Source organism: Leptosomus discolor, chromosome 4 (genome assembly GCF_034619465.1).
Source record: "Leptosomus discolor isolate bLepDis1 chromosome 4, bLepDis1.hap2, whole genome shotgun sequence".
Lineage (NCBI taxonomy): Eukaryota > Metazoa > Chordata > Aves > Leptosomiformes > Leptosomidae > Leptosomus > Leptosomus discolor.
In genome coordinates this window covers 51870827-51896611 of record NC_141394.1, presented here as the reverse complement: position 1 = coordinate 51896611, position 25785 = coordinate 51870827, and the positions used below count along the sequence as shown (strand labels likewise).

The window sequence follows — 25785 nt, the reverse complement described above, 5'->3', positions numbered from 1 at the left end:
AATACCCTCAGTAAAAGGTAGGGTTTATTCCTTGCTGCCCAGGCTGCTTCCTGGACCAAGCCTGCATCTGTGTATGGGAAGCTTTTGTATAGGACCCACAGGAAGCTTTTGAAGAAGGAGAGAATGGACTTTTACCCTGCAGAAAAAAATGGGAAGGGTTTGGAGCACTTGGCAGTGTGAAGGGGAACTGAAAAAAGCTAAGAATGAGAGGAGGAGATGTGTGCGGCAGTGGAGTAAAATCTGAAGCGAGAGCGTTGTATGATAGATGTAATCCAAGAATTTGAAGTCAGAGAATTTTGTTTGAGGATTCTGAAAGGTCTGAGTGACAAGATTGGTGAATACCTGACAGATGTGGCCCAGGCAGAAGATGGGAAGCTCTCAGTAGGTGAATCAAGGGTTATAATTCTCACCTCTACCACTTTGTAAAATAGCAAATGAGTGCTGATGCTGACGATAACACACTGTTTGTGCTGTAATTCAGCTCTCCTGTTCTGCTTGCAAAGCTAATCAGCTCCCACAGTAGAGGAGGAATCTCCATCCTCATTCGGTCTTTGTGAATTCCCTCAGCAATATCAGAACCAGTGACTTCTGTGACAGAGCAGTCTGTCTGCTGGGATCATCGCTAAATAGATGCCAAAGGATTATCACTGACCTGGATTAGATTCTGGCTGGTAATCTGAAAGAGAAAGGCTTTGATTCCAGTTTGTTATCAACCCTTGAAGACATGCAGTCTCTCTGGCTTGCATTTTAACTTGGAATTCTATAGGGCTGCTTAAGCAGGCGTATTTTCAGAGCTGGCACCAGTCTCGCATTCGCTGTAAAACGTGCTCAGAGGAGCATTCCACCTGAGGCATGGGTGTTTAGCAGGCTACAACCCCTTAATCACTCATCTGGCTTTAGAGGGTGTTGTGAAATCAGTATATCTTTGGTCTTTAATATTTTTATTTCTTTATCTCTCTGGCTATTCAAAGAGCAGGCAGCTGCCTAACAGAGACACAGGATTTTAGAAGTAGCCTGCCTAAGAGGATTGTTTCTGTGGAGTACTGTTATCCTTAATGCAATCAATGAGCTCTCCCTGGATTGTAACTAATTGTAAAGGATCACCCGACAGGCACAATTATTCACTTTAAAAGGTGAATTCTCCTTCTGTTGTAACTGCATAAGGGGGTGATTCGCAGGATGGCATCTAATAAGGACTTGATTGTCCTCTGTTTTCCCTCCCAGGCCCAAATGCCTTAATGGTTAACTGTACCCTTGTCATCCTTTTTCTTCTAAATAGTGCAGTACACAGAGAAGTCCCAATTCATAATTAGTCAACTGACCTGCTGGTACAAACATAGGATTGTCAGACACATGATTGCAATTCTAAATGCTAGTATTAATATCCTCTTAGCAACAGCATGATAGATTATAGAGCAGTTTCAGCCCAAGTTTCCAGGCCTCTGGCTCTAAGCTTAGATTCCTTGTCGACTGGGGTAGTTGTGTGTGGTATTTCCACAGTCCAAAGGACCTTCATGTTCCAGCCATTGTCAGCAAAATAATTAAGTTTGCATTTTCTAGCACTTGACTTTACTGAAAAGTAATTATTTAAAGGAGTCTGTAATTGTTCAGGCCTCTTGACAAAGAGTGTTTGCGCTATCACTTCTCAGAGATAAGCGGTATTAAGAGTGCCTTACTTTCAGAGAAGGAAGGCTATTGCTTCACCTACTAGAGATTCACAAAATGAAAGAAGCATCTTTCCAAGGTGCTTTTTAGCAAACTACATAGTAAAGTTATTATATTGCATAAACGTAGGTGCTTCTCTACTGCTTGTAAGTGATGGGCTCTCTGCTCTAGAAATCTTCCTTTAGAAATAAACAGTATTAGAAATGTTACTAGCTTGTCACGTATAGGAGACTCTTACTTGTATTTGATCCCAGGCAACATTTAGTGGTTTTTTTTTTCCTTTTTTTTTTTTTTTTTTTTTTTTTTAACAGTAAACAATAAAGAAAATTAACTTTGCTTTATCCTTTGTGGTGCGTATAACTGTTTTAAAAGAAGAGATTGGTGAGCTCTATGTTTTTGGCTGCTTTTGAGTGCCCTCAAACACTGTAACTTCAACAGTTCAGGCTGAAAATGGAATTACCAGGTTCACACTGTGCTTAAGAAAGGCTCTATTGTATGGATACACAAAAGGATGAGAAATAAAAGTCGATTATACGGTTTGACAAAGATACGATTTGATAAAATATAAATACAGATAAACTGAAATAGGAGGAGAGAAAAGAAATATTTTCATTCCATTTTAAACACAGAGGGTGAGCTCCTTAGCTGACATGGAATACCATTGGTTTATAGAAATTGGTGGAGATGTAGGGTATCTTTTCCATATTGTGTTTAAGATGCTGTCACTGGTGATGATTTGTTTTTTTGAAGGCTGCAGAATTTTCTACTGTTAATGGGTCTGCCTTCCCTTCAATTAAAAGCTATATTTTTATATTAAAAAAAGTGATTCATCTTTAGAAAAATAACCAACTGAATTTAACTTTCAAGAAAGTAGGGAAAGCAGATTTGGGTGAACTAAACTTATTTAGAAGTGCTAGGGAGGGTAATTAGAATTTCTAACCTGGGATGAAGGCTCAGAGATGATCCAGAGTAAATATATAGCTTGTGGCACATAGGAGTTGTCCTTCTTTCTTATACTTAAAAAATTCACTATAACTGTTCTTATAAAGACAGCATCCATAATTGATCATTGCTTCACAGCAAGGAATCCGAACCTGAAATTGTCAGGACTAAAACCTCTGCATGTATGTGTTGGAAGTGGTCACATCAGCGAGACCAGATAGATATGTAGGTCACAGGGGACTGACTTGAACACACTCCGTTAAAGAAAGCTGTAACAAAGGTTTGGCTCTGCCAAGGCACCGTCCCTAGGTTTAGCTGTGGTAGCTGCCTTGATGGCCATGTGGCAGCAGAGCTCTGTGGCACCAGGAGTCATCCCTGGCCCCTCTTCTTTGTGGGTTGTTTGAATGGCAGTGGCGGTGCCTGTATTTGCACCCCTGCATCTCTTCCTCTGCTCTTACAAGTCACGTTGTGCAATGAAGTGGGAGAGGAAGACAGCACAAAGGACACTTTTACTCAAAATGATCAAAAGATGAACAGCTTGATACGGTGTATAATGGAGGCAGGATATATATCTCAGCTTTGTGTTGCTTGGGAAAGAAGAGGGTTTTTTCAGACCAACGCCCTTGTTTTCACTCTGTGTTCATGTGACAATAGCTATATCATTACTTAATCAACCAGCTCCTCCCTCTTCATTTTTAAGCAAATAGATTTTACCTTCCATCTTTAAAACCACCAGTTTCCAAGGTATTCCAATGGTAATATGCGGGTTTTTTTTTAAACCTCATTCTGTGTTCACACATGACCTCCAGTCTGATGAAGAAAAAAGGTCAGCTTTCACAGAGAGACAAGAGGAACCTTCATTAAAACAAGATATAAGATGCAAGTTGCCCACTGAAGTAGATGAAAACTGAAAGACTGGTGCCTTAAACATGTCAAAACGGTGGTTAAAAATTGGTTTATGAAGCAGCTGTGTTGTTATTGTACACGAGGTGCACGATACCCTGGGACAGACCATCTCAGCCATGCAGTGCCCAGATGGGGTTAAAAGGAGTAGAAGGGAAGGAAAGAAAGTTTTCTCTTTTATTTTTTTTTTTCCCCTCTCCTTTGTTTTTCTTTTTTTTTTTTTTTTTTTTTTTTTTTTAATTACACTAAGCAAAGAAATTATCAACAACAAAAAATTTCCTTTCAAGAACAATGTTTTTCTTACTTCCATCTTCCATCTTGTGTGATCCAGGGCTTTTTAGTTAAATGAACTCTATATTCATTCAACTTATTTCCTTTAGAGGAAATAAGCACATGCGCCCACCTGGACCAGTTGACCCATTATGTGAAAGACTGCTGCTGTTTTAGCCTTGGGGAATTTCTAGGACTCAGGAAATCATTTTAAACCCGTGAATCAATAAAGCAAAATAACTATGGCAACTGGAACATGTATGCTGTGATGGCTAATTTCACCTCAGCATTCATCAGGGGAGGTACTAGCTTGATACTATAGCATGGACAGTAGCTATTGTTAATGTAATGTGAAGCTACAGAGACAGGGAAGAAGGAAGACACATATTAAAAAGCCCAGTGAACAAAGTCAGACCTCTTGTAAGTCAGGATAGATTCATAATCCTTCCTGGTCTTGTTCTTGATGGAGCACTAGACTGACAGTCAAAATACCTATCTAACAGTCTTGTCCTGTTTTAACTTATTGGGCAGCTTTGGTCTATCCATTCCCTTTCTCATACTTCATTTTTCCCTAGATAAAATAAGGACAATAAGAGGTGCCTCTTTTGCAAAGCCCGTGAGATGAATTGTGGAAAGTGCTCTATGAGATTATTACGCTGATACTGTGCCTAATAAAAATCCACTTGCAGATTGCCAGTCTGACTGCTTCTTTCATTGTCTGTGCCCATGCTCTTGCTTATTGTAACTGAAAAACAGCTTCCAGCAGCAATTATCCTGCGCTTTACTGGGAGATGCGTACATGCAGACAGTTACTTAAGGGCACCTTAAGTAACTTGCTGGAGTGTCAACACCCATAATCATGTCTGAGGAAAGATGAGAGAAATGGGGGGGAAGCTAGAGCTGTCTTGCCAGCAAGAACAAACTGAGTTGGAGAAGATTTATTAGGTGTATATTACGCAGATAAATGTGATCCTGACTTGAATGAGAGCCAGCCATATCAAGGGGAGAGGGTCAGGCAGAAAGAAGTGGCTGTTTGGCCTTCGTCAACGGATTTGAGACCTGATGGGGATTAGGAGGAGCAACAGAATTGTTGTGGTGTTCATTCATCACTCTGAAATTTGGGATTATGAATTCCGAATGGACGGCCAGTTTAGCTGAAAAATGCTTCCTCCTCCTCTGTCCTACATTTCTGTTTTTATGCCAGCATGTTACACAGAGTGAGAGTACTGTATATTATTTGTGAACATGATACAATACCCAGAAGTGACTGACAGGTTAATAGGAGCTTGCATGTTTTAAAAACAAAGACACATATTCTGTTACATGACCGCAAGAAAAAGAAACATGGAAAGCGGTTAGTTTGCTTTCATATTTCAACACTGTCACATTATGAAGGGCTACCTTTTTTACTCTGCTTGTTTCTGAGGTTTTACTCTTGCCTTCATATCATCTTACAAAGAGACAGGGTAAATGAGTTTGGTCTTGAGAGCGCAAATCTCTTATACCTAACTTTAGCCCAGAGCAGTTTTAAAATAAATTCTGAATTTAAAAAAAAAAAAAAAGAAGATAATTTTTACTATTCCTCATTACTGGGACTATATGAAAGAACATTATTTTTACTAAAGCCAAAAAAAAAAAAATAATCTGTGTCCTCTCATATTCTGGAATGCCTTTTTGGCATCAGACTTCAAAATGCAAAGACAGGTAGCAGTGATTGGAGAATGCTTTTAGCTAAATCACTTTGTCCAGACTGTCCAGTCACCTGACAAACTGAGTTTACCTGACTGTTATATTAAACTTTACAACAGTTCTGTCGCTAAAGCAGCAGAGCAAACCCTTCACTCACATTCTTTTAATTATTTTAAATTAAAAATTCAATGAAGCAGATTCTCTACTGTTGTAGGTGGTTGTTTTTTGAAGCCTGTGGTCGTACAGTAATTTGCAAGAGCTAAGGAGCTACCCATGTAACAATTTATTCTAGTGTAATGCGGATTTAGCTTCCAGGTAACAGGCTTACTCATTCTATAGCAAACAAGTTATACTTTTATACAACACTTTCAGTACAGCAACAGATGCATACTGAAGAACCCCTTTCTTCCACCATCACCACCAAGTGTCCAGCTGCCCTGGTAATGTGATGTGCCCTGTGGGGATCTGACAAATTAGGTACATGGAACAGATACAGCTCTGATGTTTTTAAAACCTTTTTGCCATTGGATTCTTTGGGTCTTTTTTTCTGATGGTTTTACTGAAGATTCGTTAACATATATGATGAGTGATACAAAACAATAAGCCTCAAATAGATATGGAACCTAATTATTTCTTCATCGACCCCACTTAAATGTATGAACAACATTGTTTATAGGATGGGGTGCCAACAAGGGTATGGGTTGTTTCTGGTTTTGTACTTCTAAAATGAGAAAGATCTGTTCTGAGAAAAGTAACACAGGAGAAAAAAAGTCTGATTCAGCTAACCTGTTTTTTGTTTGATCACAACTTCAGAGAGTTCAAGGCAGCCAGGGACATACCTGTGCTAGGATCAATGGGGCAAGTGATTACCAGTGATAGGACATCCTGCACCTTTCATGCTCAAACCAGAGCTTTCTCTCCTTTGAAACAAGAGCCTTTACATCACTCAATAGAATGATATTTCTCATGACCAGCATTAGGGAAGTAGTCTCAGTTTGCTTTGCTGCAGAATCTTTATTTTTTCCAGATATAGAAGGTTTATTAAACCTCAAGATTAACAGTGCTCCTGGCATCTGATTTTTAGTCAGGAAATATAAACAATGACTTGAAAGGTATATATGCAGAACTTTCCATCTGATTTACCAGTAGCTCTTTAGAATCTGTCATGCATGTCATATTGACCTCACAAACTTAATTACCTAAGCTCTAAGAAACCGTATGCTTGCCTCTCAGCTCCTTAATGTAAATCAGTGACAGCACTACGAAAAAGCCTTAACAAAAACCATCCTGAAACATCCGGAAAACTTATATTCTAACAGGTCAGAATATGGAATTTCTCAGCTGATGAAGTGAATTGAATTCTTTGGAAAATACTTGGAAATAAAAGCCATGTCCCACGTGGCCTAGGGTGCAAGAGACCCATGTGTCAAAAAATTATGAGCCAGATACCACAAAATCATAGACTGTCTTGAAAGTAATAAGTTTTAAACATACTTTTTAGAAACTTTCTGTTTTTCTATCAAAGACAAGAATTTTATGTGATTACGAATATGTAAAAACTGAATCAACCCCCAAAACTGGTATTCACCTCTATGTTAGACAGGTATCTGAAGAGTCATGTAGCTTATCTCCTTTGCTATTTCTGTTACATTGCAGAAAGTTAGCTGGTTTCATCATGAGATTTGGGCCACATGGGAAACTTCCTGGCTAGTGCACAGAAGGAGAATGAGGACAATTCATCCTTAGCCTTGCCTCGGAAGTAGCTAGCTACTGCCCACCAAGACCAGCTTTTACCTAACCTAGGATTCTTGGGTACTCCCTCTGTTTCCAAGAGGCAGAATAGCTTCCTGCATTACCTTTTGATAACACCTTTTTTTCCCTAAGCCGTGTAAAGAGCTCTGTGCCTGGAATAAGAATTTCTCATCTTTATGTTTGTAGCACCTGTGCTGGGCATTTCTTTCACCTTCTGCCGGTTTCTTCACCTCTTTTCTTCCATTTGTTTTCCTTTTCTCCCTTCGGTGTCTTTTCCCTCTTTGTAGCTGGCTGCTATCAATAGCGATTGTGAGGGGTGGAAGTGCCCTCCTTAGCTTTTTTCTTCGTCTCGTTTGGCCAATGCAAGTGAAGAGCAGGTGGAACATTAGATCCAGAGCTGTTGAACAGTGGTCCCCAATGAAAGAAAAGGGAAAAGCATACAAACTAAAAGAAAAATATATCTAGTTTCTAAGAGGAAATGGGAATCTAGAACTCAAAAGAAAAATACGGGAAGACTGAGAGATGATATCACTGCTAGACTGAGTGAACTGTGACCGAATGAACAGTATCTGCAATTGTACAGCTAATGCAAATCTAGCAATTAATTTAATGGTTCCATGGATCCAGGTGATACCCACTACTCAGAACCCTTGGATATTGTCAAACATAGTAAATGAAACAGGAAAGAGAATGGTCTCCTGCTGAATTTCTGCTAGAGTTGCTTTATACAGCAATTAGTTATGTTAGGGTGGAAATCGTCAGAGCACACAGAGCATAAAGAAAAAAATTTGAGAGCTACCCACCATTTTATAGCTATTCTGTAATGTAATGCAGAGCAAAATGGAAAGCTCAAACAATTAAGATAGGTTGGTTTACTTGTCTTGAAATAATATTTCTCATTTTGCACAATCTCCTTCCTTGATTAGAAAGTCTTCTGTTTATTTCAGGGTGAAAAAGAAATTTAAACTTTGTTCCTACAAATTCATGTATGCAACTCTGTTTGAGTTGAAGGGTATATTGAAATTTGAGTGCATAAATGCTTGCAGGATCAGGGCCTGAGTTTTTAGTTGATGGATTTTCAGGCTCTTTCACAGACCATTTTTGTGATCTCAACCACACTTTGTTTGAAACTCTTATACTCATTCCATTAAGAATAGCTTCTCAAGAATGAAAAGCTGATGCTTTATCCTCTGGCCACTTGTACCTACTATTTCTGATCTGGCTGATAATGCGAGAAATCAAAGTACAGATTCTCAGAACAGCAAAGCTTTTCATAACGGTCTCGCTGCATGAAAAGTCCACGTGTCAGCTAAGAAAATGAATTTCTAATAATACTTGGCACTGAATGAGTGGCTTGTCTCAAATAAGTGCACCAAGCACTGTTTATCTGATCTCTGTAACACTGAAATGGGTTTCACCTATTTGAATTATCTTTGTCTTAGCCATCTTTATATCAAGAAGCTTGTGCTGGATATGATAACCTCAAAATCAACACAGAGGGGTTTTTTTTTCCAATAAGGAAATAAAACCACAGTAGGGATATTTGCATTGGTGTGCTCAATAGCATTTCTCCGTTGGACAGGGAACAGAATTCTCTGTGCCTGTTTAAAATTCTGGAGAATTCTATGCTACTTTTTTAATCCAGGCAAATATTATGCAACTTTCTCCATGCATGAGATTAATACATCTTTTAAAGATGTTGCCTATGATGTCCTTTTCATTCTGTAGCTAATTACTCGGTATCATTCTCAGAACGTGCTACTATGCAAACTATGCAATGCCACAAACTTGTGAATGTGGCTCTGAAATCTGCAGTGTTAGCAAATAAAGGCTTAGTCAGATTCCTTTGTAGTAGTTTGAGGTAGACTGTGTATGCATATACTGTAAAGAAACAAATATACTCTAAGACTGATTTAGAAATGAATACTTTTTTTTTGCTTTAGATTTGAAATAGTAATCTGAAAAAATAAATGTGTGCGTTAAAAGGCTAATTGGTTATTCTTGGTTTGTATAGCAGCAGTTTTAAAAGACAAGCATTTCTTCACAGGCTAAAGATGAATCAAAGTTCTCTGATTCCTGTAAAAATGTGTGTCTCTACAGTCATAGTTTGTTCTGGATCAATTCCAGTGCATTGTGACGATGGGAGCTAGAAAGGAAAACTCAAGAGGGTATTTTTAATCACTTTTACCTCTATTAACAATGTGATGCTATTTCCATTGTTCCTGTTATAAAAATAAGTACCTGACATGTTCCTCAGAATTGATTATTGTGTTTTAGTCAACAGATCAGCCATCAAGACGTTGCAGCCTATCAGGAAAGGGAGTGGAAAGGAGCAGACAGAGAAACCTCAAAGGAAAGGACTAGACACTGTGTCTTTTGTCCTTTGTTCCAAGATGGAAATACACTGTCTCCACTTTTGATAAGCTCTTCTTTTGATCTTTGTTTGCAATAATTAGGGATAGACACTAAGTTATTTTATGAACCCTTTTAGCTTTAGCCCCCTCTAACTTAATATGAATATGAGATATTTGTGCTCTGCAAACAACCACATTAATTGTTTTTATGATTTACTTTTATTTATGGAGATTTTGCCTAATATGTAAGTGAATTAGATATTGATAGATTTGGGGAAGACGAAAAGTACTTTTTCTGTAGATTTAATTTCTCTTTGTATTTTACAAATACATAAAACCATAAAATGCATATAAAATATACAAAGAACTATTTTCTGCCTGTCTGTATCATATAAGTATAAATTGATCTATATATCTGTCTTTTTTGGGGGAGTCAGTTTCTGAATACCTATCACGCTGTCCTCCTATATGCTTCAGATGGTTTGGAAAATCTGCCCCCTATGTAAGGCTATAGATTAGCGCTCTTGCTCATGAGTAAATATGATGTCAGATACCGTGGTTGCAGAGAGAAGCAGAGTCGTTACTCAAATTCATGCTGAAAGACAAATTGTTTCCAGTCAGTAAAGGAAATCCTGGGAAATAAGAATTTGGGATTCAGCTGGACTATGTTAGAAGCATAACCAGAGTGTTACCTGCTTCTGGTGCAAGTGTAAGAAGAAATTCAGGTGTTAGCTTAAGAGCATATATATTCTTTGTGAAGCCAGAATTTGTCCTAGGCAAAAAAAAACCCCAAAATCAACGAAAAAACCAAAGAACCCAGAAACAACTCCACAAGAAGGTAAATCAAATTAAATGCAATTATCTAAGAAGTTAAAAACATTGTAAATCTAGGCAGCTTTCATGTATATGACGAGGAGCCAGGATACTGCAGAGTGAAACAAATGTAATACTCAAAGAATGCAGGCAGCAAATGTGTTCATGGATAAACATATTGTGGTATATAGTAAACTGTAATTTCAGAAACAGTGCCGAATTAAAGGGTGTATGTATATTTTTAATTTATATATTTTAAAGATCATTGCAACTACCTAAACTACAAATCTTGCTGAGGATTCCTGCTTGAAGTTGTATCTCTAGCATTTTATGCCTTCCTTAGGAATGAACCTTGATTTTAAGATTTCAAGTGACAAATAACTTCAAGGTTTAAAATGTGACAGATTACTTCAGAGTTTAAAATGTGTGCCTTAATCCAGATTTTGATTCTCTTAGAATCAGTATCTAGTCTTTCGATCTCTTTATGCCCTTGTCTGCCAGCCCAGGTTCTTTTGTGTCCTGAAGATCAGGGGATTGCAATAAGAACTACATGATGCAAAACTGTAACATGCCTCCTACTCTCAAGGACCAAAAAAAATTAACTACACGTCTTTATCTCTTGCCGAGACACATCATTGTAATGACATAGAGTTTCATGCTTGCAGATTTAAAAAATGTTATAATTTTTGGTAACTTCCTGAAGCATGTAGAGGTATAGTCATTTACTGGAAAATACAGAATTACAGAGTGCTCCTTAAGGGTTCTAATTTGCTGAATCTTTGTATCTCCAGTGGAATATAGTCTACTCTTATCAGCTGAATAAGTGATACAGTCTAAACAAAGGGTAATAATGTTCGACTGGAATTCCAGGAAAGGAAGCTTAATGCGAACTTCCTGATTTAATCTTGCAAAAATAGAAAGGTTGATAGGATAAATGAATCACTCAGAAGAGCAGATTTTGCTTCAGTTGATTAGAACAGACCATAAAAATGTCAAAGTAACCCTTTGTAGCATTTAACTGCAAAACTCATACAAAACTACTTAAAGTATCATTTTCGTGCATGAGACTGAGAGAAACATTTTCTGAAAATTTCTTCTCATTTTCCAGCCTGGAAATCATGGTGACAGCTACATGGACATTTCTCATGAAATTTCCTGTATCTTCTGCTTTTGATGGGCCAGGAAAAGTCTTCTCAGAAGTAAATTTTGAACTTCTGCTTCTGGAAAATAACAGCAAGTCAGAGATGCATGGAAATGAAAGAAAAACAAAGCAAATGAACTATTTTGATCCCTAAGAAAAGGTTTTGTTAGGTTCAGTTTGAGTTCACTTTCACTTCCTAAGCATGGTAGTCACTCAAGGGTGAATAAACTCACAAAGAAAGTGGGAGGAACACTTTTTGGACAAGATACCTAGCAAGCTGCTAGAAAATGAGCAAGATAGATGGTCCTGCACTTCTGGGAGAATGAAAATGACAATGTTGTAGGCCTTCTCCATCTCGTAACTTCTGTGAATTTGTCACTCATCAGCACTTTTAAATATAGCCAATATGAAAAGTGTCTAAAATGTAAGTCAGGCAATGACAAGTTGTGATTGCAACTTCCTTCTTTCCTGCTACCAAACCAACAGGAAAACGTGTAGAAAAATGTGTGTGTGCTACCAGAACCCTCACAGCAACAACAAGCAGGATATCCATGGGACTGCCAGAGGCCATCTGTATCAGAGGAACATGCGATGCATTTCCTGCGGTCTTGCATATGCTCCACCCATGATCAAGCCTTGCCTTGGATGGAAGGTGTTTATTTCACACTTGGGCATGAACGTCTCATCTTCTTAGAAATAGCTTTTATTGCAGCAGTCCGATAATTTTCAGTTTCTAAACTCTTCCAAGATGGAGATGTTTAATGGCAAGCTGGTGAATGGGAGTTTTTTTGTTCTCTTAGGCAGAGCCTTGGCACAACTGTTGGCATTTTTTCCCTGAGCAGGGTTTGAGACCAGGTTTTTGGTTCATTGGTTTGTTGGTTGCTTTGTCTGTTTGTTTTTTACCATTTTGTATTGCCTTCTAATTTGTTACTTTCCTTTATTTTTTTGTGGTGTTGCAGGTTTTTCAGCTCTTCCTTGCTAGCATATGAAGTTGCTCAGAATGGAAGATCAGAGGGAGACCTCGTGTGATAGGGCTGCTGTGTGCTTTTATGACTAGAGACGAGTGCTGCCAGAAGAAAATAGGAAGAGGCAGACCTGGTGAAACATCACATCTGTGCATGTAAAAGATCTGAAACACAGTAAGGGTGGATATGGATGGCTGATAGCGTCTGCAGTTGGAAGAGGAGCAGCTCCAAGTTAATATTGAATTCTATTTTGTTAGCTAACACTGGCCTCTATTTTGTTCACTCCTGATCCCTTGGACAATTCAAGGACAGGATTAACCAAGTTTATTATAAGCACTTTGATTTTTTTTTGATGCCAATAAGCGAAGAATAATGCAAGGAATCACTTCTACAGATAAAATGTAAGAGGGGAAGAAGAAGGGAAGAGGTGAAGGAGTGGCACAAAGGAATCCACGTGGACCTTCTCCCCTTGCCTGGAGACTGATTCCATAGTGAAAGTTAGGGATTGTCTCCCACCAGAGATTTAAAAACGGATAATCCTGAATAGTGCTGGAAATCAGGTCAGTGTTTTGTGAAGGTGGAAAATAGATATCAAAAAAAGCAAGCTCATATTGATCAGCAAACAATGCAATCTCCTCACTCCCTGTTGTGCCTGAGATATCTGGGTGTTTCAGACAGCTGTGAGTGATGAGGCATCTGTGATGAGCTAAGGATGGGACGTGAGCCTTGGAGTCAAAATGGAATTGCCAAGTTTTGACCAAAATGTACTTTATGGGTGGGTGTACTTTGACTGCCAACTATCTGTTTTGTTTTGGCACTAGAAATAACAGTCTTGGATACCTCCCTTTGGAGGGTTAGCTGTGATTACAGATATGTTTCAGAAGAGTCTTCCATTTCATAGAAGAAGTTGATGAAAATTAGAAGGAACATGCTCATCATTTGCCAGACTTGCAAGATATATTTTCCTACATACTTAGTGGTTTGGGTAATTATTTTCTTAATAAGGAGACTTGTCAAAACACATTATGGTGACTGATTTTACATCACCACTGTTTTTCCTAGCAGTTTCTGATTACTGATTATATGATACAGAAAAACATTCATTTTTAATTACTGCAAATAATTTCTTACAGATCATTAACAGCCAAACTGCTATGTTTACCTGAGTATTTTACCGCTTTCCTAGGGAAAACCAAAAAGCAAATAGCTTTTTTGATTTATAGTTATGGTTTGAGTTCAGAAAATGGACTAGTTCTGTGTTTAATTGTACATTAGGAGCTTAAAGGCAAAAGACGATGAAAAAGTCCATGTCTATCTGTGCTGTTACTGGACTAAGGAGCCTACAATACTGTATGCAGAAACATGCTTGTCTGCATTGCTGCGATACCTTTCAACTGAGGTACACAGAAATTGCTGCAGACAATGTATTTAGTAATTTTAATGCATAAGCTCTCATTTTACAGTTAGGGAGACTGAAGCACATAGAATCATAGAGTGATTTTGGTTGGAAAAGACCTTTAAGATCATCAGGTCCAACCATTATCCTAACCCTACCAAGCCCACCACTAAACCATGTCCCTGAGCACCACATATATATGTCTTTTGAACACCTCCAGGGATGGTGACTCTACCACCTCCCTGGGCAGCCTGTTCCAATGTCTAACAACTCTTTCAGTAAAGAAATTTTTCCTAATATCCAGTCTAAATCTCTCTTGGCACAGCTTGATGCCATTACCGCTTGTCATTAGTTACTTGGGAGAAGAGACCAACACCAGCCTTACTACACATGAAAGGGTGGGTGTTTTCCACAGCTACATTCTGAACTGGCTGAGAAAATTGTGATCAAACCCTGCAAGTCTTTTCCCGTTTCCTGGGCTTAACCCTTAAGTAGCACTCACAGCATCGCATAACCCTCCAGGACACAGCTGTCTTGTGCCTCGCTTTTGTACCATTGCAGAAAAAGCTCAACTAATCCCAGCACAAGACCCCAAATTGTTTTCAGTGTCTGTCCTCAGCATGCATCTGACTGCTTCTGCTGCACTTCCAGGGCTACCAGGGCCCAGAAAAGGGAGCATCTTCTTTATCTCAGAGAGGGGAGATCACCTGGGTGGCTGCACGTTGCTCTTAAGAAGTCAATGTCTTGAGGGTGCTATTAAATACAGTGGTCGTATCTCAGATGCCATGAAAGAAAGCAAGTTCTGTGTTGTTTAAGAGAGGGAGGAGAAAATACAGGTTGCATTTGATGCATGGGCTTGTATTTGGTGTATGGTGTGTATTCAGGTGTACATCCCATGTAGTTTACTTTTACCTCATTACTAACATTCATAGCCTACTTGTCTAGGAATAACCTTTGCTGTTATGTCGTTTGAAATCCTTGATGTAAGGCATAATTTTGCCAGTGTAGCTTTACCATTCTGTACCACTTTACCAAAGAAATGTTAAGTATCCAAGGATATGCATTTCTCGATCTCAGTTATCTGCAGCTTGACTTCTGTGCTAACAGATGTTTTGTTACTAGTGTCAAACATTATGCAATAAGACAGTGAGTCCCCAGAACTCCCTGTCAGGGACACAAAGTTCTCTAAGATAGATCACTTTCATATTTTTCTGGCATTCAGTGATGGGTAAATCTCCAAATTGTTTGTAGGTCCATTTAGTTTAAACTAAATATCTAAAGCTCAGATTCCTAGAGCTCAGTTTTCTCCAGACTACAAAACCAGACTAGTTATCTAATGCGGGTACTGGTACTGGTAAGGGGAATGGGAGAGAAAAAAACTTCGTATTTTCTAGAACTGTCCCAGTTCAGCTTGAAATCAACAGAAAATGTCTTTTCTTTTTCCTTTTCTTTTTTCCCTTTTCACTTCTCCACTTGAGTTTCCACCTTCTGTGTTTGCTGCTGTTTACATATTCAGGATGAAGTTATGTCTCAGCTTTCACGTGTCCTCTCTGAGCTGCATCTTTCGTTTGCACCTGTATGTGTACTCTGGTGCCGAGGACTTGTTTGGAAATAAGGATTGTCTGAAACATACAGATTTCAACTTTACCTTGATCATAATAGTTCTCAGGAAGACAATTGAAAAGAAAGGACTTCATTTGAGGTCTGACTGAAGAAGTCGGAAAACTTCCTGTTATATACTAATCACCCATGTCAGCTGGGAAGAGCACAGGCTGCAAAAGTAGATTTTTTTAGTTACAAATTCAGTGGTATCAAATATTAGGAAGATAGGAATTGTTCCATCTTGCAAGAGTGGGACAGCAAAACAATTTCATGTGCTTTGACTGATTTCATCTCCTTTGCACACACAGTATAGTGTATTTTCTTGAATGATTAAGCATAGATAAATCAGTTCTTTACCACAGGTGTATGAATGTATAATTAATATTTTGACACTTTCACAAAAAGAAGTTTCCTTACTGAGGCAATTACGTTTGAAATGCTGTGTAGCAGATTTTTGTTTCTTCTAATGGAGGGTAATTAAACATAATTAAAATACAATTTCCTCATGATTTTGCAATGGTAACATTTTAAAGCCTGTGTCATTTGCTTTTTGCAGCTGTTATTTTGTTCAGGGTGCCAGTGTATGACTTGACTTTCCTGTAAGATTTCCAAGTAGAAGCACTTTTGCTTCCTTTAATGTTATAATATTTGGCAGGGCCAGTCTCATGTGAATAAACGAGTGAAGAAATTGCATAGATTTTAGTGAAAAATGCAAATAATTTTTCTCAGACCTGAACTTGTGCTAGAAAGCATCAGGCACCATGGGATACCAAGTGAAACTAGCTGTTCAATGCAGTACCAAAATATAAATACAGCAATCAGAGCTAGTACTGCAGAAACTTTGTAGGGTGCAAGAAATGTGGCACAACCAGAGGAAAAGTCTTTCTATCACACTTGCATTGCCTGTGGAGACTCTGTATGAGAGTCATCCATGAGAGCAGTCATGCACGTTGCCTGCATAACACTTTCTGGGGACAGACACCTGCACTGAGCACATGTAGGAGGCACCCAGAAGAAAAGGCCAGTGGGGAGGTTACAAGGGTTGTATGTTTTCTTCTGTCATTGCTACATGCACTGTAAACACACATGAAACAAACCCTAGCATAAATTCAGACAAACCACAGTTTCTTTGCTAACATTTTCACCCTTTACCTTCGAATTCTTTAAGGAACAAGAAGCTCTGCCTCCTTCGCCTCAATGATCTACCGTGGACTTCAGATCCTGGGTTTTAATTTGCTCCAAATTCAAGTGCCCTCCCCTCCTGGCACTGCTTCCGAGTCATATTTGCTGTCTCCATCAAGTCTTTTTGCAGTTCAATTGCTGGAAAACTCTTCTCTATTTCTGGACTTCTCCTTTGTCAGAGGGAAAGCAGCTTATTCATACTCTGCTTTGTTTTCCAAACAGATTTTGTTGACAGCCTGTAATTCCCCCAGAGCCCTTGTGGGAGCCTTCAACATTGCACAGGGTCCTGTGACCCATGCAACTGGCTGAGAGCTCTGGGTGCTACTTCAGCCAGAATACTTGCGTAGAAAGGAGGGAGAGATACTGTGCAGCAAACTGATTTACTGATCCTGGACCTTGGAACTGTATCTCCAGTCTTCACTCTCCACCCTGCCAAAACTTGAACTGTAGGAGGAATGCTTTTCTCCCTTACTGTGTATGTGCTCAGAGTTATATTTGAAGCCATGCAATTTCCATGAAGTCATTTCATGGCACCTAGCTGAATACTTTTAAAAATGTTGCCTCCTGTGTAAGAACAGAACAAAATTAAGGACTGGTTGTTGGGGCTGGTGCACAGCTGGGTTTGTGTGGGACCCGATGCACGAATATTGATGCAAATATGTCTGTTCTCCAACTGGATGCAGCAGCATAGGGCATTGAGTGGGAAAAGGCAAAGTGAATAAAATACATGCAGTTATTATTCTGCTGTTCGGAGTAATGTGGTGGGTTCATCCTCTGAACTGTCTATTCCACTCAACCTCCAAATACGTTTTACATTAAAAGGGAGAGATTTTAAGAGCAGGGAAAGGTCATCGAACCCTTGTCACTGGCCAAGAGATGGCCACAAGTTAGAAACTGAGTGGTAACAAGTCAGGGAAAGAAAGAAATCTCCTGTAGCCATTTTTGTTGCTGAATTGCAATGATGTGGGCTTCTGAGGGCTACAGCAAAATGCACATGGGCTTACTAATATTGTAATTTATCCTAATAAAGTCCAGAAGTATGAGATTTAGTTATAGTCCCTTTTATGCCCCACTGGCTTGGGAGAGGATCTAGCTCATATTGTTTTACTCACCTCAGAAAGACAGAACCGAATATACTTTCCAATAGAAAAGGTTGGACCTTGTATTATTCTGTAGCTTATGCTCGGTTTTACTATTTTTGTAAGAGCAAACACAAACATTTAGCAGGAAAAGGCAAACGAACAAAAAATTATTTCTCTGGAATAAAGATCTCAGAAAAGCAAATGAAACTGTTTTAATGAAAATCTGAGATGGGAAATGCTTCAGCATGTATCCTTTTTCCACAGCTCTGTTCTCTTATCTTAAGAAACAGACAGGTGCTGGAAAAAGTGAACCAAAAATGACTTACTGAAGTGTTGTGCCAGCCCATTCCTTGCTGATATATCAGTAAGTGCTCTAGAGGAAGCAAAGCCTGATTCTCCTAGTTTTACATCCAAATTATTCCAGAAAAGCCAAGAACTCCCTCCTTTTATACATTGGAAAAAATCAGTAGGCCATGAGTATTTTCTCTGATGAGCTTTAGCCATGAGCGCGTATAGTTTAGAGAAGCTGAAAACAGTATATTTGCAAACACATATGCAAGTTGTCAGTATACCCTCTGGAAAATCTGCTGCAGCTGGCTTATAGTCTTACAATATACTATTAAATATGGGGTTATTATTTCACCATGTTTGGGTCACTTTTGGACACAACATACAGGAGAGGGAATATTTGCCATATTATATTAAGCAATGAGCTTTCCATATGTTGGAAATAGCGTAATGAAAAGAAACTGCCCAGAGAAAGAAAACTTGGTATTTATGAGAGGGAGTACTCAGTACATCACCAATGATCCCATCCAACAGAGATTCTCAGACTCTGTCTGTTACCATGCTGTCTGATCTCAAAAAAGGAGAGGGATGTTATTTCTCTTAAAGAAACAAAAAATAAAAATAGTTGGGCCATCCATCAACTAAAACCAAGACAAGTGTTTGGTTCTCACTGTTGAAATGGGATATTGTTATTCCCATGGGCATTAATAAGCCTAGCTGGAGGAGTCTGGCCCTTCAGGGGGTCAATAGAGGAATGCTTATGATTAATGTTTTGGTCTATGGTCTATCTCTATGCTAAGTTAATAAAGCTACGTTGCCTTTTACTATCCTTATTAACACAACATTAAATTTCTACTAGCATTGATGTTGCAGGCTGCCCTTGGCTCCATGAAGTAAAATAATACTTTGCAGAAAAATTTTAGTGTACAAATAAGCAGATTTAACATCCCAGTTTGTTCCCAGCTCTCAGATGTCAGCATTGCCTGTAATTAGCTGTGAGCTGGAATGTGGGTTGCCATGCAGTAACCACACCAAGCATCTTCCTTCACATCTTGATTTCCCATTTCAAATCTCCTCATAGAGTTTAGAAAATGACTTGTGGAAGCAAAGGAGGGCAAAGAAGGAGTCTCAGAACCAGCATTTAAGGTGAACCTAATGTAGAAGGAGTCTGTTAAATAAATACTTTTGTTTTTATTTACTTGGCTTCACAAAAAATACAAAATGTGGTAGGAAAGCATTGCTTAAACAAATAGATACCTTGAATAAAATACTCACAGGTATTCAGCAGTTAAAAATATATCTTAAAGGACAGTTTCCACTATGAAATTCAAAACTCTCAAAATGAATGACTGGGGATTACAGTGATGTATTTCCAGATGCTTTTATTGTTTATAATCAAGATTAAGGGTCTGTGAAAGGTGAATTCTTGCAAGGTCTGCATGAAGTCCTGTTGTCTCACCTGACAGATCTGGGATGGCTGTGTAAGCCTCCCCAGAAAACCCAATCTAATCTGTCACTATCATGAGGCTGCTAGAACAGCTTCTCCTATTTAAAGAAAATTTAGTTTTCAGGCTGCCATCATTCTCCTATGACAGAGGTGCTCCATATTTGCACAGAAACTGTAGAGCAGACCCAACCTCCCTTGAGCATTTTGATACTAGCAACAAAAATGTCAGCTACTGCTATCAGTGGACACGAGAGATCTGTGGTTTAATTTCCCGGTTTTATTCTGCCACTTGCCAACAGACCACACAAATAAATGCATTTGTTGCCTATAGAGAAATGTAAACAACATTGTGACATGGGGTTTCATTACTTCCTGACTGTGTTTTCCAAATGAGCAGAAAGATATTCCATGAACTTCAGCTAGTCCAGAAAGTGTCTCTCTGGTTTCCACCGTACTTCTCTATGTAACTGGATGTGCTCCTTGAATTCTTGAGGTTTTAATTGTGATGACACTGGATATCCCAAACAGTAGAACTTCTGATAGATGCAAGTGTTACTTTTAAAAATAATTAAGTCAGTGACCTTAATAGCCATTGCATTTAATCATGTGGGAGCTGTAGGAAAAGAGCTTTCCATAAAGGGGTTGTCTTTTCCTTGCTCAGTGTTCACTTTGAGGTGTCTCTGCAAGGTCTATGGATTCTTCCAAACTTTCTGTGAGAGAATTAAAGCAAGGGGCAAGGAGACAGGAGGCAGATATATCATCCGGGCTCTCTCTCGTATTGTACCAATCCATTTCTCAGATTGCTGAAAAGGTATATATTTATTAAACAGAAATAACTTGTAAAGTAGAATCCTTACTATCTCATCCTTAATACAGTAAATTCATTTAAATTATACTCCTATAAATGTCCTATAATACACATCATTTTTGGGGAAAAAAAGATAACCAGTAAGCTACTGGCAAGATGACAAATACCATGATGTTTATGATACACTACCTAACAGAGGCTGTGATAAATACAAAAGCAAGCATTGATAGCCTCCAATAAAAATTGCAATAAGGTTCAAAATGTTTTGGAAAAGGCATGTGTTTTTCAAAACCAGTTAGCATTCACACGCTAAGCTTCCAGCAACTTTCTCAGGAAAAATGGCCATCCGAGGGGCTGCTGCTTTTGCAATTACAATAAACCTCCCAACACACAAGCTGCATTAGCAGCGAAGCGACTAAACTAGGGATGTAAATGTACGGCTGTGAATCATCCCCTTGCCTTCGGACACAGCGTTGCTAATCTCTCTGGAATATCATGTTAAAGCAATACTTTGCATTTCCATGCAGATTGCTCTGTCTGACAGCGGTGGTTAGTCCCAAAGTAGCGATGGAGCAGGGTTAGTCCCGCGTTATGGGGTTGGAGTGAGGCCAGTGTTTCTCCTCATGCTTCTCAGAGAATGAGTCAACACACCTGCTCTAAAAATCTGGATGCAGTCAGCAGCCAACGATGTCATCTTTGGCACAGTCGCCAGAACTCCATCTGAATTATGTTCTTTAATTCAGGTTTTAACGCTTTTAATACAAGACACAATTGGAATTTTTCATGACCTAAAGCTTTTCTTTTCCCAAAAGATGTGCAATAAGAAAGTAAAACCACTGCTTGCTTTAGCTAAAATGTTAATCTTTCTTGTGAAATAAATGTTACTTTTAAAATACAAATAAACTCTACGTTTTTTGGCAAGAAACACTCATTTTTTTTTTTAATTAGCAGTATTTTCTCATCAATAGTAGGACTGCATTCTGCAAACATGTATTCCTATGAGTAATTCAATAAAGTTAAGAAGTAACTCATGTGAATAATGGCTTGCAGGGCTAGGCCCATGCTTTTTTGCATAATTTCTTAATATACGCAAAACAGAAAGAATTTTAACTTGGGAATTGATTTTAACTCCACAACAAAGAAGAATCAAAATGTCCATGAAATCATGTTAGTTTTCTGATCTTAAAATGAAATGGCTGTCAATCTCTACAGAAGGATAATGGTGCAGAGTATGGTGCAGTAACACCAGCAAAATTAGCGCACAGGTCATGTAAACCCAATGAAAACATTTTTGTTGGGATGTGTAGGAATGGGCAGTATGATGTATGTGCAGACAAGCACAGCCCATTCCACAGCTCAGATCTAGTTATTACCAGGAGATAGTTACATTTGCAGGGTGGTTTGAAAATGCTGAGCTTCCTGTTCCTCCACAGCCAACCATGAACAGAAGCAGCCACTAAACTTTTCTTTGTTTATTGGCAGACAGTTGCCAAGTTTTTTCAGCTTTCTCCTCGTGCAGTAAGAGGGGTTGCCAAATAAACTTTGCCCAGTGCCTGAAGGAAACTGCTCAAGTAACTTCTGTATCTTCCCACTGTTGTATCCTCCCACTTAATTGGTCACACTGGGAACTAGACCAGTATGCTGATGGAGCTCTCCATGTTTCAAAGCCCACAGAGAATTTGGAGCTCTTCATGAATGTTACTTATTATCTAATGTTGCAAAACAGAATTAGTTAGAAAACAGAGCAAATTGATATCACAAGTGCAGAAAGAAATCCCCTACTTATCCAAAATAGTACAATGCTGCTCCTTTAAAAATAAAAGTCCAACTTTGCTTTAGATTTTTAGACAAACAAACCACAGCTTCTACAGAGTTTCCTCAGAGGCAGTATTGGCCATGTTATTTCCTAAGAAACCTTTCAATCGGAGTGATAAAGACAACTAATTCTATAAGACCACTACCCATTCGATGTGTTAGCACACAGGTTGTCCAGAGAGGTTGTGGATGCCTCATCCCTGGAAGTTTTCAAGGCTAGGTTGGATGGGGCTTTGAGCAACCTTCCACTAGGAATATGTCCCTGTCCCTGGCAGGGGGGTTGGAACTAGATCATTTTTAAGGTCCTTTCCAACCCAAACCATTCTATGATTCTGTGATACAGTATAAGGGGAAGGGAAAGTGAGGAAGGGAGAAAAATCTAGGTAAGAGACTGAAAAAAGGTAGAAGTTGGAGGGGGAGGGAGGGCCAGAGAAGGGGAGAGAGAGAGAATAAAAGAAAGCAGTGTGCAGACCACCAGGAGGCTTGGCTTCTGTGTCCATCTCACCCCTGGAATAATGCATGACTTTGATAGAGTAGTGTCATTGCATTATTTCTCTTTTCCATTGTCTCGCTTAGTGTTAACTCTTTGGAACAGGAACCGTTTCTTAATGTTTGTAAATAACCTGCCAAAATGGGCCATCATTTTCACTTGGGGTCACAACAAGGAGTAGGAGGCTAATGTGGAGAGAGGAGGTATGTTGGAGAGTATGAGTCAAATATTGTCTTCTTAACTACAGAAAATAATGGATATACAAAATTAATGTAAGCTGTGAGCTTAATATCCTACCAGTTAAAACGAAGTCATAAGCCTCCTAATAATTGTGTCAAGATTTTGCTGTTGTGTCTTGCTTAGAGCCTTATTTTCCTAACAGTAAAGATTCTCCAAGACTGCGCTGTTATCAGTTAATTGCTTCGCAGCAAACCTCCATTAATCCTTTCAGAATAGTTCAGGTACTGTCAGGAAGCCTTTTATCTGAGTGCTGACCCTAAATCTAAGGCTATCCCTGAATGAATGTGCATTGTATAAACAAACCGACAGCTTAGAGTTATCATGTGAACCCCAGAGTGGAAAATCTTCATCAATGCTGCACCCAGACTGGCCAAGGAAGAGGTCCAGGGTTCCTTATTCAGCCCAGAGTGCTTATTTAGCCAAATTCTTGGTTTAACCTTTCTAACCCTCTAGGGAGAGACCTGTGAAGAAACTGTATGCACTTAGACTACAATACAGAAAGAGAGAAGGAAGGGATAGCACCTAAAACAGGACAGGTTTCAGCAACTTAATTTTCAAATGGCTGTTTTCTCTTCTTGTTTTATCTGGTCAAACTTGACCATATCCACACATTGAGGAACATTGAGGTACCTCCATATCCGCACTTGCTTTAACAAATGCAACTGGACTGCATTAATTGTTAGTAAATGCCAATAGCGTTTTCAGAGAACTATGTATTTCATGTCTGCTGCACATCCACATGACATCTGCTGCTTCCTCTCCTCTTCCATTTACCCCAGTTCTCTCCCACATCTCCTCATAACCATCTAGGGTCCTTCTGAGCCTTCTATGTGCTGACTGTCCAGACACTAAGCCAACAGGACAGGTTGCTGCTCTGCTCACGCGACAGCATTTTTATTTGTGGATACTAGTCTGAAACCATATAAAACCTGTTTTTCACAAGGCTCAAGAGCCTCCTTTAGTATCCCAGAAATATCTGCCCCATAATCAAATTTAGTTATAGTTGAAGGAATGGGTAAAGATAGATGAATGAAGGGCCAATATTCTCTCATAAGCCACATTTCTTTAGAAAAATGTGTTGAAAAAGTATACTCTTAATATTTCCATTGGCAACCACAGCCTTCTGTCCAAACGATGGGTTGATTGAATCTTAATGCTGCTGTTGCTGCTATGACATGCTGAAGAATTCATACTAATTTCTGTATTTGGCCTAGTTTCACTTGAGTATATTTTGTATAAATAGCATGTAGGAAAAGCTTTAAAACATTTCATGATTGCTATTATTGGTTGAAAAGAATGTATTTAGCATTAAAATCCGTGTAATTGAGACAAAACCTTTTAAAATTTCATCTCAGACTTTTAAGCCACATAATAAACTAATAAATAAATTGAGCAAAAATCCCAACCACCTGTCTTTATTTAATACAGATTAGCAGCTGGTTTGGGCTTTTGTCAAGACTGTGGGAATGAGTTAACATGTTTAAGACAAGCATTTCCACGGCTCACTTGCAGTGCAAGTTGTGTTCCATAATTCAACAGCCGCATCAACAAAACGAACACTAGCAAAACAGCATTAGAAAATGCATTCTTCTCAAACTGCTGGAGCAGGGAGTCCTCAGGTCAAGGGTCCTAGGAGAAATGTGGGCTAACTTAGCAGCACTTCCAAGTGAATGATTTTACAAGCCATCTGCATGTTCATCACTGAACAGAAAATCAAGTTTTTCTACGAGAAAGCAAGCCTCATATACATTTTTTTTCTTATTTCACAGAGAGTTATATCATCATGTATCAATAGTAGTTAAATCAGAAAGAAAAAAAAAAGTTAAATAAAGTAAACCAAGTGGGGTTGTTCAGAAATTTCAAGTTTTCCTCCACATCTTCAAAGTCCAGTCGTCTACTGAGGTATCATACCCTCCTTAATTGTTTTTCAGTCAGTCATTCTAATACTTGCTGTTTTGGCTAGGACACTACATGACTTTTGCATCTAGGAGTAGCATGGAGATGTCATGCACTGTGCACTGTCACCAGCAGCACCTGCTAGCTGGAAGATTGCTATAATGAGTGAGGGTTATAGGAGATTATGGATGATAAGAAACAGGAAAATGTACTCTTAAACTGGGGCAAACTAGAGAGCAGAAAAGTTGACTGTGCTGCCAAGAGGCTTATGGAAATGTCAATGAGGCTATGAATAAGAACTGAAATGCCAAAAATATTCAATGTATCATTAATTTGTGGTGTGTTTATTGCATATGAAGATGAACAGAGACTGATGCCAAATTTCTGTTTTTTTTTTTTTATTTTCAACAGATTTTGCTTCTTTTAAAGAAAAAGTGTTTTCCTCCTTTTCTCAGTCCACTTTTTCTTTTTTAGTTCTGAGACTTTCAGATTTTACTAATAGTTGAGCGTACTATATAGGAGCTGAGCTTCTGCTAGAAAAATGCTTACAACAAAGAATCAGAAAGCTGTATACATTTCTCACTTAAAGGAGCAGTCTTACAGTCCTTACTAACTTGTGCCCCAGTGCTGAAACCCTTACTCCTTCATCCAGTTGCACAATGCCTGAGTACTAACTCCAGTTTACTCTTTACCAAAATAACTGCCCTGTTCTGTCTTGAGGGTTTCACTCTTCCAGTCCTTACTGGGCTTGGCAGCAAATTTACACTGAGTACCATGAACATCAAGGCTGGGACCAAGGAGAATTTGTATGGTTAAGACTGCTGGATTGGGTGCTGGTTTCTTTTCCCAGTGTCTGTACCCCAATGTTCAACATCAAAAGCTCATGGGGCTAGTCAATAAATCGGCAAAAGATGCAGATGGACAGTGTAGCTAATGTTCAGACTTTAAGCGGTACATGATTCCAGGGTGTCCAAATTCTGCAGCTTTGACTCATTTTGTGTTCTTCCCCTCTGTATTTTTTAATGCATAATTGTCATGAAAAAAA

General features: G+C 38.8%; 1 protein-coding gene across 4 annotated transcripts in view; it reads right to left on the bottom strand.

The window, feature by feature from the left end:
* DLC1 (DLC1 Rho GTPase activating protein) overlaps positions 1 to 25785 on the bottom strand; it is a 218076-nt gene that overhangs the window by 39064 nt on the left and 153227 nt on the right. The gene's annotated exons all lie outside the window — the stretch shown is intronic.